The 18879-nt window shown below is 38.4% G+C and overlaps 1 pseudogene; it reads right to left on the minus strand.

The window, feature by feature from the left end:
- Positions 1 to 3260: 3260 nt before the first annotated feature.
- LOC141603912 (small nucleolar RNA R71) lies at positions 3261 to 3326 on the minus strand (annotated as a pseudogene).
- Positions 3327 to 18879: the final 15553 nt, after the last annotated feature.

Raw genomic sequence — 18879 nt, forward strand, 5'->3', positions numbered from 1 at the left:
TTATTCTCTCTCCCCCGCTTTCTACATCCTCGTTGCCGGCCGTCGCCCAGTTTCCGACGCCCAGATTCCGTTGCCTTCCCTTATCATCCTGCTCGTTCTCTTTATCATCATCATCATCATCATCAGGTATGTTCACTTTTGTGTTTCGTCATTAGCGTTTTTAGATCATCTTTTTTGTTTTTCGTCTTCTTTGTTATCTTTATCATCTCGCATCATCTACTTCATTTCTCTTATTAGGGTTTTAGGATTTTAGAAGCTCAAACTGTTGTTTTAAATTTTCATTCCTCTTTAGGGTTTTAGATATTCTGCATGTCGTTGTTCATTTCCTATTTCATTCATATTTAGGGTTTTAGGATTATCATGGGTGAAAAACGGAAAAGAAGCCAAAAGAATAATAAGCCTGGTGAGAGGGGTGCTACGAAGTGCCCTACAGCCCTTGCAGCTATAGCGGCTAAACAGCCGCTTAAAATAACATGGAACGCGAAGGGTTTCCCTACTGGTCCAAATGCGAAGGATTTATCCACTTGGATTGGATGTTGCACAAGACAGTTTCTGCCTATCCATTTAGATGAAATTAGGAATTTGAATCCAAAATTGGCGTAGTTATTCTTGGATCATATAAAGGAAGCCTTTGATATTGCCGAATGCTATGATAAGTATTTAATACAGAAGGCAGGGAGTGTCTTCAGGCAGTGGAAGTGTGACGTTGGTAAGTATTGGTTGTATGTAGACAAGGAGACGGGGGAGATGCGTAAGAGCCCACCGTCAAACAAGTGTCCCACCATCACTCAGGAACAATGGGATCTTTTCAAAGCGATTCGAACTAGTGAGAAGTTTGAGGTTAAATATCCTCGCCTTTTAATGATTTACCTATCTTTTTTTTAATTAATGAGTTCTCTATAATCTTTTTATTATCTCATCTACTTGCGCTTTTATATGATTTGAAGGCCGTTAGCAAAAGAAATCGTGCTAACATTTCATGCAACAAGGGGAAATGGTATGGTTCTCGAGGCGGTTACAGATTGATAGAAGACCAACTCGTAAGTAGCATGCATCCCCCTGCTTATTTGATTTTTTTAATCACACTTGGACTTGATACACATTTATATATATAAATGTTACCATGTTAATGTGTAGGTGGCAAAGGGAGTGACCGACTTGAATCGGCATGTAACTTATAAAGAAGGGCACACGCCTAAAAGATCCCGGCCGTGTGACAAATATGATCAGGAAGTGTTGGCCAACATAGTAAGCATTATTTTATTAAGACGAGTTCATTACTAACTTTACTATTTTAGTCACAAATATAATTTGAAGTTTATTTAATATATTATAGGAGAAGGTATTGAATGAGGTAGAAGAAGGGAAATTCACTCCCAATGGTCGTGATGACGTTCTTGCTAGAGCGATCGGCCGACCCGAACATCTAGGTCGATTGAGGGGCGTCACGTTACAGGTTGGAGTCACGAAATATTATGGGACAACTGCCCCGAAAAAGAAGAAAAGGAAGGCTAAGGCTGAGAAGGCTGACATGGTACCATTTATTCTATTATTTTCATTTAAGTTCACATGTTATTGTTTTAAACAAATTGCTGAAACATTACATTCTTGGCACGCAGGTTCAGTTATTGGCATCCGTGATACTAAAGATGAATTCTGGAGGCAAGCCTTCCAAATAAGAATTGAAGATGATGGAGGATGTCATTAAAGGGGGTAAGGTACAATAGATTGGTCAAGAGGCCGAGAACACTACTACCTTGGCAATACATGAGAAGGAAGTATCGGTCATGGAGATTCAAAAAGATCAGGTACCTACTGCTTCTGAAGTTGTAACAACTAAAGCTAATAAGGTAAATATATGACTTCCTTATTTTTCTTTTCTTTTTTTTTTGGGTAAGATCAGGAGGTGTGTTCCTTGCCAGCTCTAATGCTATAACTTCTGACATCGTGCCATTGGTTAATTTTATTAGGTAAATGAGTCTAAAGAGGAGATGCAACATGAGTTATCCGCCACAGCTGACAATAATCAGGGGATGCAACTTGAGAAGACGGCTGATGGAAAATAGCAGCATACATCCCCTTCAAATCAGTTCACAGTTTTCGGCAAGGTATGCATGTAGTCTTTAATTAGTGAAATTTATATGAATTATATTAAATTTTGGGATATAATATATAATGTATGTGTATTTTTCAGGCCGTAAACAGGAAGGTAGTTATTCTTGCTGACCCTAAATCCGCGAAACCTGTGCATGTTGGCCGAGGTCTCGTAGACTTTCCCACCAAATCAGCGGAAACTTTATTGGTTCATGGCGAAAAACTTTTGCCGAATCATAGAAAAGTGGAGATAACTCATGTCTTAGAAGGCCATGAAATATTTCAACTGCCCGTCCCAGTTCGTGACGACATTACCATTCTGGCAGATGCGGTTGGAAGTTTCATCCAATGGCCTGAATCTCACATCTTCCTGGCTCGTTCGTCTCTGCCTCAACCGAAAGCAGTTGGGTTTAGAAAAAAATACCTTTATATGTTAAATTTTTATATGTTAAATGTATTTATATGTTAAATTTATATGTTATTTTTTTTATAGGGAACAAAAAACACGGATAAACCGGATAAGCCTAAGTCCCCAGACATGCCAACTACCTCGTCGAAACAACAACATGAGATATTTAATTAACTTCTCCATTTTTTTTAAAACCTCCCTTTATTTATATTTTTTCTGTATTTCTAAAAAGCAAGGAAATTTTGTGTAGGGGACAAAAAACTACTGCCTCATCATTGAAAGAGCAGGTTGAAGAGGTATTTAGTTAAGTACTCTTTTAGTTTTATTACTCCAACTAGGATATGTTACCTTTGGATATTTTATTATTTTATTTATCTACATGTATAGGTTGGTGGTAGTAGCACAAAAAGAGAAAAGCATTATTTTCCCGCACTGAAAGATGTTAGGAGTATAAACTCCACTAATTTTTCTGGGAGCGAATTCATGCTAAAAGTAAGAACGCCGACGATGAGGAAGCTGTATTTGGAGGCTAGCCGATGCATAGAAAATGAGCAATTGATAATTATTTCGCTCGATGAGGATATTTTAGGGATTGAGCGCGAAGCAATTCTGACATGGCAGCTGCTAGCCATTTGGGCTGGCCTTGACGAGATTGATGTCAACACCTATTTGTTTGGATGAAGTAAGTTTCTTAATAAATCATTTCATACTCTAATATTCTGACTAGATAGTGTTTTAAATACCAGAATTGTTGGGTACTCTTAATTGATGAAGCTTGGGAGCGGTTCAAGGGAATTTGTCGCTCATGTCCTCACCATGGAGTTAGCGAATGGTTCTTGGTACAACAATTTTGGAATGGTTTATATGAAGATTCAAGGAACATTCTCAATATGGGATCAAATGGAATGTTCACCGAAGTTGATGACAATCAAATATGGAACAAAATTGAGGAAATGGCGGACTATGGTACCCCTTACATTGTCCTTTCGATCTTATAGGTTACTCAGTTGCGGATTATGCCCGGTGTAGCATTGACCGAAAGAGCACCTCCGGAATTGCCACGTTCTTGGGGCCTTGCTTGATTTCGTGAGGCTCAAGAAAACAAAACATGGTTGCTCTTTTAACGGCCGAGAGTGAGTATGTTAGCACCGCTCATTGTTGCTCTCAACTTCTTTGGGTAAAACAACAACTTCTTGACTTTGGAATTATTTATGACTCCGTTCCCATAATGTGTGATAATACGAGTGCAATAAATATTTCTAAAAATCCAATTCAACATTCTAAGACTAAGCATATTGAGATTCGTCATCATTTCATTCGAGACCATGTAGAAAAAGGGAATGTTAAACTTATCTTTTGCAAAACCGAAGATCAAATAGCCGATATATTTACTAAACCACTTGAAAGGAAAGAATTTGAGAAGCTTAGACTTGACATTGGATTAATTAATTGTTCTTAATTTCATGACTATGATTATATTTTTTCTCCCAAATGATTGACTAATTAAGGACATGTTAGTATGATATTGTTCTTTCTCGTGTTTGCATATTGTTCGTTAATCATAAATTGATATCGTCTTTGTGAATTGGTAATCACTCAACCTCATGTCAAGGTCTATGTTTATATGTACACCACTTTGAAATCTTTATATGAATTATTTACATTTCATTTTGGCCCAACCTACCCTTACCATCCAACATTTATTTGGACCATTACACATCACAAAATCCCGTCCATTTTCAATAAATCAAACCCACCACCTCAAATCATCCGTCCACCTACCCTGCCAACCATCCACCTCCTTACTTACCCCTACCATTTTACTATGGTAAAAACCTCATTCAATACCCAACTCAAACCTACCCACATGTCAAATACAATATCACCATCCAAACCTACCAACCCTACCAACAACCCATCCCTCTCTCAATCCGACATGCCTAAACGAAAGGGATCACATGCATTCCCAATCACTCCTGATCCCACTAACACCAATGAACCCGAGACTCCCCTTGAACCACCAACTATCGCCACCCTTCCACCTGATCATCCTTTACCACCTGAACCGCCAATCTCCTCTATGATTGGCACAAGAACCCGAGGCTCACATCGCAAAAACACTCCCTCAGTAGGATCGTCATCTGCTACTGTCACTATTTTGGATGAGGAAAATGATGAAAACTCCGAGGAGGAAGTGGATCAAAGGGAAAAGGAAGATGTTCCGGCTAAGTCTCAACGAGGGGGCAAAAGAAAGAGACAACTTGATCTCCCCGACATTAATGAAGAAGCCGAGGGTGATGATGTTATTGTTGAAAAAAAGGGGGTTCCAAAGAAACGAGGGAAACCCTTGACAGTGGAAGAACCGAGGAAACCTTTCTTCATTGATCCAAATGATTCCGTCCCCTTGACTTCAAAATGGTACGAGGACACTATATGGGCTCAAATCAAAGCTTTGGAAATTCCTCCCTCTATTTATCATTATTTCAAGTGATTAAATTCCAAGGATGTTATCCACTCAACCCGTGTCTATGAGAAAACTTGGCTTGACCGACCCGCTTACACCAAGGTCCGAGAAATGATAGCTGCTCAACAGTGGGAAAGCTTAATCGAGCTTAGGGAACCAGTGTATGCTTGTGAGGTTGTTCAATTCTATGTGATGCCTGTCGTTGTGTGCACCAAAAATAATATTTATAATTTCCAAACTACAACTAGCAAGCGGTAGTAAGGGTCGATCCGCAGGGAGGTAGGGAGATAATAGTTGTTATTAATTCTAGTCTAAGGGTAACAGTTGTGGGGGTTTTGATATGTATTAAAGCTAAGTCTAACAACATAAACTAAGTAAACAAATAAAAGTATATAAGAAAGGTAAACAATGATAAACGAAATGCTAAGACGGTCGGTTCACTATAGCTGCGATGGCACATAATCCTAGGTAAGTCCGAAATACAGTCGTGTAGGATGGGTAAAACAAGTCCTCTCGGTCCAAGTTAACTTGTAGCTCCTTTCGGCCTATGCTACCAGTCCCTAAGTCTCACTAATGCTAGCTCTCGCCCCGATTAGTGATTCCTAAAGCCTAAATTACATTATCTTTCGATCTCAGCAATTTCGTCGTCTTAATTCGTTAATTAATGCCCTTCCCTATCTTTCGATCTACGGGTTGGTCAAAACTAAGCATCTAACAAGTCTCCTCTCGGTCTCATTGTTAAATATCGCACTTAACGAATCAAACAAAAGCTAATCAAACACGGTCTGGTCGATCGACCAACTACTTCAGTCGACCGACCACACGGCTTAGTCGATCGACTAGTTAAGCCAGTCGATCGACCAAGCCCTAATTCGGGGTTACCTATTCTAATGTCGTCTACGCCATAGATCCCCTACATCTTAGCAAAGGGTATTTAGCTAGACATACTAGCGATAATAATAACAGTAAAATTAACAACTAAAGAAAATGAACTCATAATTGAATTAACTAAACAAATAATCAACATGAAACGATAAATTAGCTTTGGGAAAACTAAACTAGCAAGAACTAAACTACGGGAGAAATAAAAGTAAACTGAAATTATGGAATAGAGTTACCGAAGTAAAGGAATAAGAAATGAATCCGAAAGTAAGATGAGAACTTTGTTGAGAATTCTAACTACGAATAACTAATGTATTATAGGAACTGAATTAAACTAAGCTAATGAATGATAGATGTGTCAAGCAGCAGGTAAAGTTACGTTATATAGGAAAATAACATAACCTATTCCTAAACCTAATTACAATTGGGCTTCGGTCTCTCGTATTTTAAATTGCGCATCAGCTTGTGGAGTGGTCGATCTACCACTGAGGCCAGTCGATCGACCACAGGCGCTGTACAGTAATGCATTCTGAAAATTCCTGCAGCGCGCACCGATCTTAAAACAGCCGTCATTTCTTCGTTACTTGGTCAAATCAGGCGTTATACACGGCGTTGGAAAGCTAAGAGGATAAGCTTTCACCTCCAATTGGAATCACTCGATTATCTGCTCTATAACTCGAGATATAGCCATCTGAATAAGGCTGAAATATCGAGAAGCATTCTGACAGTCTATAGACCATGTAGGTCAGTCTATAGACCACTGTAGCTGGTAATCCGCTTCTGAAGCTCTCGTAAATTTGTCTTTCTGGCCTCGAAACGTGCACCAAGTTCGCTTCCCGAGTCTTTACTCCATGTAAAATCCTATGCTAAACACTTTGGGACGGATCTGGCTCATTATCTACTCAATTCCCCAATAATCTGCAATATTACATAAAAAGGCGGAAGTCGTCAAAAAGGGAAAAATAGTAGAATAAAGTACTAATAATAGACATAAAATGCGTGGAAATAAAGATGTAAAACATCATATTATAGACACGCATCAAACTTCCCCAAACCAAACCTTTGCTTGTCCCCAAGCAAACTAAATGCAAAACTAAATCTTGATAGAAAGGAGCAAAACATGGACAAACTGAAAACCGTCTACTTAAACCAATTTAATGCATATGAATCAACTACTAATAGCGCAATGTAAAGCAAACGAATTTATGCATATTCCAAAAAGATGTTGAACTTTTGACCTTGCAAGACTTTCAAAATTGGACTCTCCCGGATCACGCTTCTCTCAACAAAGCAAATGGTAAGCAAATATATGTGTAAGAGAGAAGGAAATAAGAGCCGCTCACCTAAACTACGACCGACATAATTGTGCATGCAATATAGTATGATAAGTAATTCTAGCTATCGTGCACATTCATTCCAACCAATCAAAGTCCATTACATGTCGAATACTTGCAAAGATATGGATAAGTGAGGCTATGGGTAAGAAAATGCAAAACGATATGGGAATGAGAGGGAAATAGCCAAGCTAGCATCCTATCAAACCGAATAAATACATCCACTTCTAACTCAATGAAATAAGCTCAAATGCCTTAATGAATTAGGCAAACACTTCACTAATCCAAATAACACTCATAAAATATAAAGCAAACATAGGAGTAAACTTTTTTCTTTTTTTTTTCTTTGCCGTTTCTTTTTCTTTAGTTTTCTTTTTTTTCCGTTTTTTTTTCGTTTTTTTTTTCGGCAGTCACTATTTTTCAATTTTTTTCATTTTTCTTTTTCTTTTCTCCTTCATTCATTACCAACTTCATAGAGTGCAAATCGAGCCAAAATTGATACAATACAACGAATACCCCTAAAACTACTAAACTAGCTCAGCAAAGGGTAGGCTTAGTTTATGGATTGTAGCTAAAGGGTCAACTGTAATTTTTGGCTAATGTGAAGCTAATGGGTAAAATGAATAAAAGGGATTTTCGCAAGCATTCTCCAAACATGCAATACCAACCACTCACCCGAATATATGCAGGCAAAAAGAAATTAAATGTCATACTTGTGCAAATTAATGTTACAGGATATGCAGGGAGTAACTACTCACAATCCTAAATGAAACTGGTCATGAATGACACCAGTTTATAAAGCTCTAATTCCTTAGAAAGTTTTGTAGTTTGCCAAAATTTCAAGTCAAGTCTAATTGTTCAACAAATTTTGAAACGAAATTCGAGATATTGCAAAAACTTTTGCTAAAAGATGTGATAAAATGCAGGGTTTAAGCAAATGACAACTATCAGTAATGAATACTCCAATCTGACTCAACCTAATATGCAAAATTAAACGTGATATTTTTGAATTTTTTTTTGTTTTTTTTTTTGTTTTTTTTGTATATATAAAGGAAATGAAATAACAATGCAAACTGAAATGCAATAAACGTGCAACAGAAATGCAATAAAAACAAATGCAAATGCGACGCAAAACCCTTCCCCAAACCAAATCACACAATGCTCTCATTGTGCAAAATCATGTATATAAATAACAAAGGAAATGAGATTTTGCGATAAATAACTAAATAAGACATGAAGAACGAAGCTCGGGAACTCACAAGATTTAAGTGCATGGAAACCTTCCTAAACGAGCGTGAGCTAGGAGGTTTTAGTTGCCAGCAATGCTACCATAAGTACCTGAAAAAGAAACAAAAGTACCGCGCATTATCCGAGGAAACAAAATTGAAGCGGAAATCACGTGCAAAATAAGGAAACGGGAGAAAACAGAAATAAATCGGAGAATAAAGTGGAGAAAAGACTCCCTCAACTCCGCAAATCGACCAAACACAGCAGGGGAATGATCGTGAACAGGTACAGCAGCGGGAAGCGGTCGATCGACCACCTTACCCAGTCGATCGACTGAGTGACAGGAACAGAAGCTCCTGGAACTGTAGCGCTCAGTCGATCGACCATACTGTCCAGTCGATCGACTGAAATACCTGCTGTAACTTTCTGATTTCTTCAATTAGCTCAATAAATTGAACTAATATGGTCTATGAACCTACAAATACACATAATAAAGCGCCCAAAATTGCGCAAAACCCAAAGTAAGTGTAAAGCCTAAATAAATCCTAAGCAAACCAATTAAAATACGAAGTCTCGCGCACACGAAAAACGATAAAAAGCCTAAAAGAAATAAAATAGTCTTTAAAAGGTCTAAGAAACGAATAGATCAACGAAAACTGCGGAAAATCTCCGACCAAGGCTTCTGTCTACATGAAGTAGCTTCCGCAGTGCTCATCTCAGAAGCTGGACTCCACTCTACTCCGACTGGAATACTCAATGGATCATCTCTAGCATATTCCCAAGCATGGCCATCATCTTCTAGCTCCTCACACTCAAGATCTGACTCTGAAATTTTTACTGGCTCCTTCTTCTTGGGATCCTCATCCGGCTCCTCGTCAGTTGCATAGCTCAGACATCCCAAACCGCCTCTCTGAACAATGGGCTCCTTCACAGTTGGAGTAGTGAGCGGTTCTTCCTTCCCCAAACCGGTTCCTGCAACATCCAAAACAGAAGATTTGTCCTCGAATTTGCTCCCATTCTGGGGCGGAGGTGTCATAACAGGAATAGGCACAGGTAATGAAGGAGGAGTGTCAGTAATTACAACATAAGACTTACGAGTAGAAATCGCATTACAAGTCACAGGACACATAGCATCTTTCTTCCTATAAGTCTGGGCAAAACTAATGGACTGCTTCCCCACCTTAAAGGTCAATGTCCCTGAGCCAACATCAATAACTGCACCAGCAGTGTGCAGAAAGGGTCTACCCAAAATGATAGGGATATGGGCATCCTCGGGTATGTCTAACACAATAAAGTCAACTGGGAAGAAGAATTTTCCTATTTGCACAGGGATATCCTCTAGGACTCCTACGGGCTGGACCGCAGAACGATCAGCCATTTGCACTATCATATTAGTGCCGCAAATCTAGTCAATCCTAATCTCCTAGCAAGACTCAAAGGCATGACACTAATACTAGCCCCTAAATCACATAATGCCTTCTCAATTGAGAAGGTACCAATATTACAAGGGACTGAAAAGCTACCCGGGCCAGCTAACTTGTGTGGAGCAGTGTGAGTCAAATAAGAGCTAGATTCTTCAGTTAAATTAACAGACTCGACCCTATCAAGTTTCCGCTTCTTATTTAAAAGCTGTTTCATGAATTTCATATAAGCGGGAACTTGATTTACCAACTCAAGAAAAGATACTTGCACATTAAGACTATGAATGACATTTTTAAATTTTTCAAAATATACCTCATCCTTTGTTGGTACTAGCCTCTCTGGATATGGGGCTTGGAAAAGTAACTTAGTCCTCTCCTCTAGGTCTCTCATACCGGCATCGGCGGACTTAGGCTGAAAATCCACTACTTTATCCTTGTTATATCTCGAACCTTCTTCAGTCCGTCTCAGGAATGAACCATTGACCGTCGTAGGGTCATACATTGGAATCAGAACGGACCCATCAACATCTGGATCTTGCCTCGATAATTTCGGAGCCGTCGTACCCCGAAACAAGAAGTCCTTAAAGTTGTCTGGCATTGGAAGACGAAAAGGTTCAACATCAGCAGCGTTTTCAGTCGATCGACCAGTGAGGTCGGTCGATCGACTAGCTTCTTCAGGACCGGTCGACTTTGCTGGATCGGTCGATCGATCGGGTGATGCGGTCGATCGACCGTGATTATCGCCGATCGTCTTTTTCTCGCCCTTTTTCTTCTTCCCTTTTTCAAAGAGACTTTTCGGGTCCGTCAAGAGTAGACCCGCTCCTCAGCGTCATTGCATGTACGGTCTCAATACGCTGATTCAGAGAGTGAAATTGACTCGGTATCTCAGCTGCATTCTTATCTAATGTAGCAAATTGAGATTTCAGCTCCGTGATTGAGACCTCATTCGCCGCATTACTTTTCTGTACCTCTACCATAAGCAGCTGCACTAGACTCATCAACTCTGCAACTTCATTATTCGACTCTTGCTGTGATGGAGTGGATGGTGGTGGGGCTACATAACGAGGCACATATGGTTGATGCGGAGAAGTAGGAGCATAATTATATGCATTGTCGTACTTAAATCGATGAAAAGCGAACATCTTCTCCATAGGGCTCCTGCATGCATCAGCTATATGTCCCGCTCCGCCGCATCTCCCACAAAACGGCACCTGCTGCTCCTGAGAATGGAGCATGGGTGGACCCTTCTGAAGTACTGTAGATAGGACCTGTAGGACCTAACAGAACAACACTAGAGAAGATGGCAAGAACTGCCTCAAGGTACTCAGTCTTCCCTTGAGGCGAAACACAGACTAAAATAAAAAAACAACTAAAACTAGCGCTGCCTCCCCGGCAACGGCGCCAAAATTTGATGCCTGTCGTTGTGTGCACCAAAAATAATATTTATAATTTCCAAACTACAACTAGCAAGCGGTAGTAAGGGTCGATCCGCAGGGAGGTAGGGAGATAATAGTTGTTATTAATTCTAGTCTAAGGGTAACAGTTGTGGGGGTTTTGATATGTATTAAAGCTAAGTCTAACAACATAAACTAAATAAACAAATAAAAGTATATAAGGAAGGTAAACAATGATAAACGAAATGCTAAGACGGTCCGTTCACTATAGCTGCGATGGAACATAATCCTAGGTAAGTCCGAAATACAGTCGTGTAGGATGGGTAAAACAAGTCCTCTCGGTCCAAGTTAACTAGTAGCTCCTTTCGGCCTATGCTACCAGTCCCTAATTCTCACTAATGCTAGCTTTCGCCCCGATTAGTGATTCCTAAAGCCTAAATTACATTATCTTCCGATCTCAGCAATTTAGTCGTCTTAATTCGTTAATTAATGCCCTTCCCTATCTTTCGATCTATGGGTTGGTCAAAACTAAGCATCTAACAAGTCTCCTCTCGGTCTCATTGTTAAATATCGCACTTAACGAATCAAACAAACGCTAATCAAACACGGTATGGTCGATCGACCAACTACTTCAGTCGACCGACCACACGGCTTAGTCGATCGACTACTTAAGCCAGTCGATCGACCAAGCCAAAATTCGGGGTTACCTATTCTAATGCCGTCTACGCCATAGATCCCCTACATCTTAGCAAAGGGTATTTAGCTAGACATACTAGCGATAATAATAACAGTAAAATTAACAACTAAAGCAAATGAACTCATAATTTAATTAACTAAACAAATAATCAATATGAAACGATAAATTGGCTTTGGGAAAACTAAACTAGCAAGAACTAAACTACGGGAGAAATAAAAGTAAACAGAAATTAAGGAATAGAGTTACCGAAGCAAAAGAATAAGCAATGAATCCGAAAGTAAGATGAGAACTTTGTTGAGAATTCTAACTACGAATAACTATTGTATTATAGGAACTGAATTAAACTAAGCTAATGAATGATAGATGTGTCAAGCAGCATGTAAAGTTACGTTATATAGGAAAATAACATAACCTATTCCTAAACCTAATTACAATTGGGCTTCGGTCTCTCGTATTTTAAATTGTGCATCAGCTTGTGGAGTGGTCGATCGACCACTGAGGTCAGTCGATCGACCACAGGCGTTGTACAGTAATGCATTCTGAAAATTCCTGCAGCGCGCACCGATCTTAAAACAGCCGCCATTTCTTCGTTACTTGGTCAAATCAGGCGTTATACACGGCGTTGGAAAGCTAAGAGGATAGGATTTCACCTCCAATTGGAATCACTCGATTATCTGCTTTATAACTCGAGATATAGCCATCTGAATAGGGTATAATGTCGAGAAGCATTCTGACAGTCTATAGACCATGCAGGTCAGTCTATAGACCACTGTAGCTGGTAATCCGCTTCTGAAGCTCTCGTAAATTTGTCTTTCAGGCCTCGAAACGCGCACCAAGTTCGCTTCCCGAGTCTTTACTCCATGTAAAATCCTATGCTAAACACTTTGGGACGGATCTGGCTCATTATCTACTCAATTCCGCAATAATCTGCAATATTACATAAAAAGGCGGAAGTCGACGAAAAGAGACAAATAGTAGAATAAACTACTAATAATAGACATAAAATGCGTGGAAATAAAGATGTAAAACATCGTATTATAGACACGCATCACTATGCTTCCTTACAAGTTGATGAAACCGAAAAAACTCTCACTGCCAAACTTAATGGTAAGCCCATAGAACTTTCTCAATCTGATTTTTCTGAAATTCTTAACATACCCAACGAAGAATATGACAACCTACCCTCTGAAACCTAGCATGCCCTTGATTATGCCTCACCCATGACCATTGCCAAAACTGTTTTTCCTAAGGCCATTACTTGTGGTGGCGTCGCGAATACTCAAATCCCTCCCCCTCTCCGCTTAATTTTTAATATGCTTTGCCGTACCCTCTACCCTTCAGGAGACCGCACCAAACTTTCAATTTCCCAATAATACATCATTTACCACATCGCCACTCACTGCAAAATAAACCTCCCTGGTTTGATGTTTCGACGTTTCTCGGCCATGACCACAAAACTTTACGACCCTAAAGACTCTAGTGTTATCCGTCTACCTTATTGTATGTGGGTTTCCAAAGTTCTGAAAGCTAAGGGTGTGTTACTCTCGACAAGTGTGGGTTGTGTGAATTGTTGTGATGTGATGAGTGATGGGCAGTTTGGGAAAATGTTAATTTGAATTGGTGATGATGGGTTGCACCCAATAAAGTCTCGGGGCAAGGGTCTTGAATCTGCTTCATCTAGCAATGGTTCGGGTCCATCTTTGGGAACGGTTCTCAAAGCAGTCCAAGAACTTGGTGCATGGGTTAAGGCGGATTCAGAAAAGAAGGATGTTGTTATGGCTCGTGTGGAGGATGGCTTGGCTGGGATTGGTCGTCTTGAGAAGATTGTAGATGGGTTGAAAGGTGAAGTTGATATTATCTCTACTCTCCTCCAAGCAAAGGATGATGGTCCCTCCGAGGGAAATTCTGATGATGAGTCCTCATCCTAGACCTAACCCTTGTCCTCTCAAACTATTTTGCCTCTTTTGTTACGCCCCCTTCCCTTCATCGTATTATTGGTTTTGGTGGTGTACCCTTTAAACTTGATCTTGCCATGGTGAACAACGTTTGAACTATGTTTAAACCTTGCTTTGTGTTGACTTTGTTATCTTTGCACGATTGCGTTTATCTTTAAGTGTTTTCTAACATGTGTATTCCCATGATTGAACGGTAGCATCATTGCCCTTTTGATGATGTCAAGAGGGGGAAAAGGTAAAACTCATGCCATGTCTTTTAGAACTACTTGATTAACCTGTGCCTTGCTCTAAATTTCTCGATTAATCCTTGATATATGGTTTGTGTTCTTATATCTAGTCTATCTTGCTTTAGGTGTTTGCTTTCATATGGTTAACTCTCTCTAATCTACATGTTCTTGGTAATACTTGACTATACATGAAAGGGGGAAATTTTAAACTTTTGATTTGCATTCCTTTTGTTTGGGCTTGTCATTATCAAAGGGGGAATTTGTTGGGTTCTCTTAATTGATGATGACATACCCATTTTAACTTGTGTTTTCTTAGTTAACTATTTCAGGCTTAATCGATCAATTTGCTTATTCTAATCATTCAAGGATCGTCAAGTAGTTGCTACCCAAGACATAGAGTCATTTGGTTTTGTACCGGTCATATTATGTACAAGTTGGAAGAGTAAAATACTTATAACAGTGACAGTCTGACATACCGTTACCTGTAACGGGTGATGGTATTCTTGACTATCTAGTTTGACCCGTCAGACTTGAAGCAAACTTTTCATCTCAAATATTTTACAAATAGGCTCTCTCAAATCAGTTTCGACATCTTAAAATATTTGAAAAAGTGGTGTGGTAAAATGAGTTTGTAAAGACTAGTTCAAAAGATTTCCCTTTTCATGAAACAACCTTTTCTTATCTTTCCATGAACCTTGTTTGGCTCTTTCATTGTTTATCAATGGATTGTCCTCTTGCTAATGGCATCTCTTCCTTGTTTCTGAAAACCCACGGTTATTTTGAGACTAAATATAAACTCTATTTTCTCTCTTTTGCTCCTTAGAAGTAAGCCCTTTTGGTGCTAGTTTGGGAAGGTCAACTTCTCTTGTCTTGTGACCAAAGAACTTGACCACAAACCCTAGCTAACACCCTCTCGTCCCTTCTCTATAAAAGGAGCACCACTCCTCACTTTGAAAGCAAGACTTTCCTGAGAATTTTCTTAAGTTTGCAAAATTGGTTTCAAGTTTAAAATCATTTTTAGTATTTTGCAAAAGCTTTCAAAGTCTTCAAATGTTACAGTCACAACAACTGTTACTTTAAGTATTGAACTCTTTCACTTATGAACCGTTTGATCTTGTAAGTTGTCCATATCAATTCTTGTTAAGAATCAGTCCGTGGAAACTCGATCCTTGTAAAACGTTCTAAGTAAGAGTGTATAGTTCTAGGACGGAGTAGTCCTTGAACTTGTGTCGTAACCGGAGTAGGTTGTTGCTGTCGCAACCGGAGTAGGTTGTTGGTCTTTTTATTGTACGGGTTTTTAGTAGTCGGAGTAGATCACTAAAATATTCAATAAAAATTAGATTGGACGTAGGCTTTTGAGTATTAGCCGAACCAATTCAAAAATCTTGTGTTCTATCTTTGCTTACTTTTATTCCGCTGCATTTATTCTTATCTTCTTCTTTGTTTGCTTTACTTTGAGGTAACAGTTCTACATACTGTCACATTCGTTCTGTAGCTTGTACTTCATATGCTAAGAGATGAATAGCAACAGTCAGAACCATTGTTACCCTCACAGTTCAGCAAGTAGTTACTTTTCAATACTCGTTTAATTCGTCAGTATTAATCGATGTATTCACAACTTCTCCACATTATCAAACAACTTACTTTAATTTAATAAAATTTAAGTTGAAATTTTAAAATAGTACCTAATTCACCCCCTCTCCCTCTTAGGTACTTGAATCCATAAACTCTTCAGGAATTAATACCGTAATAATGTAGGTTCTTGAATTCGAGAGTGATCCCCGAGAACAAGATTCCATGTGATCAATACGGATTCCTGTGCCCCTATATTTTATCTATGCATATCGCGTTGATTTCTTACGAAGATCGGGTAGATTATATTGTTCGGGAATTGGCGACAAACAAAAAGCTCATATTTGCCCCTTATAATGAAATCGGGTAATAAACAAATTAATATTACGATTCCACTTACAATTGCATTTTCATAACTAATATATGTACTTGTTAATAATGATGATGTCTCTTGATTTAGGAGTCATTGGGTGCTAGCAGCCATCATACCGACCAAGCAGAAAGTTTTCTAATTGTACTCTTTGCATAGAGAACCAAACGAGACCTTTAAGGGCTTGATTATTAAGTAAGTTTATAATACTGATTTATTTATAATAACATTACGTTTCAATTTTTATTTATAGCAAAAAGCTCATTTTTGACCCAAAAATATGAGTTTCTGCCACCTTTTTTTTATATAAAAAAAGGGCCTTTGAGAAGGAAAGAGCTAACGATGATCAACCCACGAAAGATTCTGATGATGGCCCTACTTTTATTACGATAACAGGGGTACGTGCACAAATACAATACCTTAAGTGCAAAAATGTGTTTTTAATAATAATACGTGCGCAAATACAATACCTAAAGTGCAAGATTCTGATGTGGGCCTTCTCGTCTCTTCGTTTTTTATGTAATAATAGGTCTCTCTCCAGCCGGATAGCATACAATGTGGATACTACGTTTGTCGGTTCATGTTGGAGGTTATTATGCGAAGATATATTCTTATTCCAGAAAAGGTTAGTAATTTAATAATGTGTTTATTACTTTTTTTAAATTAGAGCTGATGTTGTCTTGCTTGCTGCTATACCATGATGTTGCTATGCTGAATGATCTATGTTGTTACACTAATGAACAACACTAATGCTGCTGTCAATCAATAATGTCTTGTCTTTGTTTTTTCCGCAGTATGTAATCAACGCGCCACAAGTAGTACCTGAGTACAAAAAGCACCAAATATACGAGGTAAGGGACTTGTCGGGCAAAAACGTCTTAATACATTACAATGAAGACTAAATGCATGATACTTAGAGCTTAGATCAGCTTAGTAAATTTTTTGTTAAAGTTAGGGAATAATCTTTGTAGATAGAGCTAGGGGGATGCACAGTTTTAGGAATCTTAGTTCATGTAAAGAAATCAAATTGTAAGTATATATGATGCTGCAGTTGTGGTTGAATAGAATCTATTGAGTTCTGATGAACCCAGCTGTGGTTTATATTGGTGCTGATATATGTTGTTGCTGATATATGCAGGATTTTGAATGGCATGAAACAAATTTAATTTTTAAAAAAATTACGAAAATGTAATAAAAACGGTTACTAAAACAAAAACCGTTGTAAATACCTTTCACAAATACCCGCGCATAATATTCAACAACAGGTTTTAAAAAAAGAACCGTTGTAAATACCTTTCACAAATACCCGCGCATAATATTCAACTACAGGTTTTAATTGATGAACCGTTGTTACTAACAATTTCAACAACGGTTATTTTACGTATACCCGTTGTTAAAAGTATTCACAAGTTTGGTGGGAAAGATGTAACAACGGTTTTTTATATGATAACCGTTGTTATATCCTTCCCACCAAATTTTTTTCAAACTTTCCACAACGACTTACTCGCAACAACAACGGCTTTTAACCGTTGTGAATAATTTCCACAACGGTTTTAGTAAATAACCTAACCGTTGTAAATACCTTTTACAACAGCCGCTTTAACAACGTCCATCTTTTGTTTTAACAACGGTTTTTACCCGTTGTTATAGCCTGTATCTGTAGTAGTGATTAAAAGGATTCTTGTGACTGGTTATTAAAACAATGTGTGGATACACAATACTCGAGGTTATTCTGTTGGTGATGATTATATTTAGTTGAAAGGAGTATAACCTATTGTTCAATGGTATCATAATGTTTGGGAAACAGGTGTTATCCTAAACACTCTTTAATTCGATGGTTGGTTGAACTGTGTTGAGCTACAAGGTTTTGATGATAACAAATGTTGGAAGTAATGCAAAGGCTAGTAATGTTGTCTAAATACATTACATCATAGAGAAGCCTTCCATTTTCCCCATAAGAGAATCTCTACATTTTCTCCACTACTTGCATGATTATAGCCACTAACTCCATGTTTTTTGGCCCATGTTCATGGTGGTGGTTAGGTCACTAACTTTGTGGTTATGGTGCTAATTAACCACTATAAATAGAGAAGTGTAGTCATTTGAGAAATACACATCTTCATATATCTTTACTACATTCTCTATGATAATTTTGAGTATACCATATGAGTTCCAACTCCTAATAGTTGAGTACACAACTTTTAGGAGTGTTGTGTGACCTTAGGGGATGACGCCTACATCGATTTGTACCGTAGTCGGTGTGATTTCGTTTCTCATTCAGTGGCCTTCATGCCACGACACAACAATAAATATTCTCTAATTATATCTTCGCCCCTATAGTGATACTATATTTCCAACATTTGATAAACGAAATCTTGTCACTATTATTGTTGTTGTGTTCTCATTATTGAGAATCATTTGATTGGAAAAAATATTTATTTTCGTCTAGAAGATTCACCCCGTAGAGAGTGAGCCAGCACGTCGGTATTTTGGCCATAACTCGGCCTCTAGACCTTTGTTTGAGGTGTGTAATATGGCGTTAGAAGGTAAGAAGAAGGGCTATAACTTTGTAGTTGAAGCCGTGAACAGATTCTGTCATTTAGCTTCCTTAAAATGGACAATAATGTCATGGTAATGTGCTGGAAAGTTTATGAAGATTCATAAAAGAATGGTATTATCTATAATTTTATTGCTCACTTCATTCTTGTGATTAAGGTATGTTCCCGTGAATTTCCTTTACAAATATTTATGATGATAAATATGAAGGTTTGGTCAGATTATATATGTCTTAATCATTCATATGTTTAAGCTACTACTTTATTTGGTTAGACAT

Source organism: Silene latifolia, chromosome 9 (genome assembly GCF_048544455.1).
Source record: "Silene latifolia isolate original U9 population chromosome 9, ASM4854445v1, whole genome shotgun sequence".
Lineage (NCBI taxonomy): Eukaryota > Viridiplantae > Streptophyta > Magnoliopsida > Caryophyllales > Caryophyllaceae > Silene > Silene latifolia.